Consider the following 3,505-nt stretch of genomic DNA (forward strand, 5'->3'; position numbering starts at 1 on the left):
TCTTCCTCTTAAAACAACAACCACCACTGACCATAAGGTTGGTTGATCCACACACATACATATATATAGAGAGGGAGAGGGGGAAACCAATACCTTGCTTCAGATTTGGGGCAACTAAAGTAAAAGAAGCCTTATAGAATCTTATCAATACAAAAGAATACCATCTTTTGTTTCGACCTCTCTCTTTTCCATTTTTATTGTAAAAATTCTGGCGGTCAAAATTTAAAAAGTATTCTCGGATGTGATTAAGAAACAGGAAAAGCAAAAGTGGCTATTCTCTTTATTTTGGTGTACGTTTTGTTCCGAAAAAGAAGGAAAGAGATAAGTAAAGTTTATGAAATTCTTTGATAATTCATAAGAACGCGTTATAAAAAATAACTTCTTTGAGAAATGTTATTCTTTAATTAGTTCCATTTTTTGAACCACTTCTCCGAGCAATATAAAAAATAACGACATTTAAAATTATTTAAAATTTATTTTTATAACCACCAAAAGATGATGATTAAAGTAATTAAATTATGTCCTCCGTCCTTTTCCTAAATCTTGTTTTTAAACAATTATTTTAAATAAAACAACAACAAATAGTTTTATGGTACTTTTAAAATGTAAAAGCAATGGTGGTATGCATGTTGTTTTTAAAAACATTTTTCAAAAAATACTCAATTATAGAAAGGGTATTTTGGACTAGTTTGAATTCAATTGACAATTAATTGTATTAGTTTATTGAATTTTAAATTATTTAAAAAAAATAGTAGATCTACTAAAGTATTAATTAAGTCATGTTAAATTTAGGTCATCACCCAAAAGGAGAGGGGAATGGGTGTTAACATTTTTTGGAAATACTAAATTACAAGCAAGATATGGAGAAGACAATTAATAAATAAAGAACAATGTTAAGAAAGTGACAAAACAAGATTGTAAATGCCTTGGTGGTGATTCGGCAAGTTGTCTACATTCACTCTCCTCAAATTTCTAACTGAGTAAGGGTTCTACTATCTTCAAGACTTGAACCACAATCCCCTAATAACTAAACGTTGATTTTAAGGTTCTAATATGCCTTTGCAACTCTTCAAATAATCAACCTACTTGAATAACTTCTCTCACGAAAGTAAATAAGGATGAATTTATGAACTCTAAATCTTGTAACAATTTAGGCTCTCAATACAAGAAGGAACTAGAATGGACTTGAAGGTGCATAAAGAGGTTTGTAGGTTTAAGAATTAAATGCACTTTCTAAGAGCTTTGAATAAGAAGAAAGAACATTTTTTAATTGAATGTAGTTGTTCTCTTATCAATAAATGTTCAAACTCACTTCAATTTATAATTTTCCAATTCAAGAACCCTAAGTAACATAAATAGGGTTTACCGATCGAACAACCAATTTGATTAGTTCACTAGCCATTGTGCATTGCACTAATAGGTAATTAACCATTGAGCAACAAGTTCAACCAGCCCTCGTTTGGTTGAGGCTTTACTTCAACCAATCAAATATATGTTATTGGATGAGAGAGAAGATGTAAAGTGCACCTCAACCAGTCAAGCTCAACTGATTCCTCCCTACCTCAACTAATTGAATTGTAAAGTGATCAAACAACCTAGTTTTGAGGCTTGGAACCTCCAATAACTTATGTTCACCTTCTTCAAACCTTTTAAGACAAGTTTAGAAAGAATTTGGCTCAAAATTTTAATTAAAAACGAGAAACCATCCAATTATGAAATTTGTTTTATTTAAGTTCAAAGATGGATGGTTTCAAAAGCTTTAAATACATGAAAAAAATTTGGCTTAAGTGCACCAATAAATAGCATCCTTACAAAGAGTCCTACGTCACTTTAAGTCTTCATGAATCCCAAATCTTCATGGTATTGATCTTCTTTAAAGGTTGCTCATGCCCTCTTTGAATTGTCATAAGTGAACTTGAAATAATTTACTTGATTTGAATCGTTAGCAAACTCAACCTTGTTTTGTAATCATCAAAACTCGATTAGGAGAAGCCTTCAACTAACAGTTTTGGTCTTACTTAACTTTCTTGATTTAGAATTTAATTGCCTAGTGAAAAAAATTGAAAAAGTATAGTTACGTTCAAAGAAGAAATAGTAAACTCATAACTAATGACTCATTCAAGACCAATTTTGGTTTATCATTTCTAGTATGATTAATTAGGTGTATTTTTTAGGTTTAAATTATTTTAAGTATTACAAAATCCATTAAGAAATCCAACACAACTTAATTGATTTGAAATCCATTCATCTTGATTGAAAATTCATAAAAATATAGTTATTTGTAGAAAAGAAAAAACTAAGCTATTTGGACCAATTTTAGTCCATGAATTTTTTGTTGTGCTGGTAGAAACTTTAATACAAACATTGTTAGTTAAGAGCATAAAGATAAAACATTCCATATAAAGATACACAAGGTTTTAATGTTGTTCGGCCAACTATGCCTACATCCACAAATGAGAGAGAACCATTCCACTATACCATATAGAATATTATAGAGGATGAAAACAATTACATTATTAGGTTCTTGAAACATCCTCATATTCCTCACTCCTTGTATGTCACACCCCAAAACCCATTGCAAGGGCATGACAATCATTTCACACCTCAAGTTGGAAGACTCAAAGTGGAAACAATACAAACTTTCATCTTGTAATTGGAAATTACCAATTACCAAATTGTTGTTCAGAGTAGTAAAATAAATAAATTCTAAAATCTCTAAATATAAATTTTAGAAACTAACACATCAAACCAACTGTTATTATCCAAATAACTCCAAACTCAAATAATTAAAAGGGGAAATAAATTTTAACATCTAAATAGTGTCTAAAACAAAGAAAGTTTTGATAAATGTCCTAACAAGCCAATTTCCCTTCCTAACCATTACTTCTCGCTCGAACTAAGGGTACTTGGAAAAATTATCAACAAAGGAGGATGAACTCAAAGCCCAATAAGGAACATTAACACAGTTTCATGGATCAAATATTTTCAATTATACTTATAAGTAGGAGATATAACATATACTTTATTTATAAAACTTTTGAGTTAACATGCTAATACAATTAAATTGTTCAACCAAACATTTTCATATATATCAAAATCATTTCATATACATTTCAAATCAAATACATTTCAATTGTTGTCACCCTGATTATCAAATAATTAATAGCGTCCAGTTAAGTGAGACTTTACAAATGGGTGGCTAGCCTCAAATGTTCCTTTTAAGTTGAACAAAACCATATACTACTAGTACTAGTAACCTCTAACCAAACCCTTAGAGGTTGGAGTCCAAATCAATTACATTCCCCACCACAAAAATGTAAAGGTCAACTATTATATCCCATTGACAATGGTCGAAAAGTCAACTATTATATCCCATTGACAAGGGTCAAACAACCCAAAGTCAAATTCTTTGTTTTATTCATTCGAACTTACAAAAGCAGAATATCATATCTCCACAATTTTCATTTTTCATAAACAATGAAAATTTTCAAATAAAATTTCCATG

The sequence above is a fragment of the Vitis riparia genome, chromosome 9, assembly GCF_004353265.1.
Source record: "Vitis riparia cultivar Riparia Gloire de Montpellier isolate 1030 chromosome 9, EGFV_Vit.rip_1.0, whole genome shotgun sequence".
Classification (NCBI taxonomy): domain Eukaryota; kingdom Viridiplantae; phylum Streptophyta; class Magnoliopsida; order Vitales; family Vitaceae; genus Vitis; species Vitis riparia.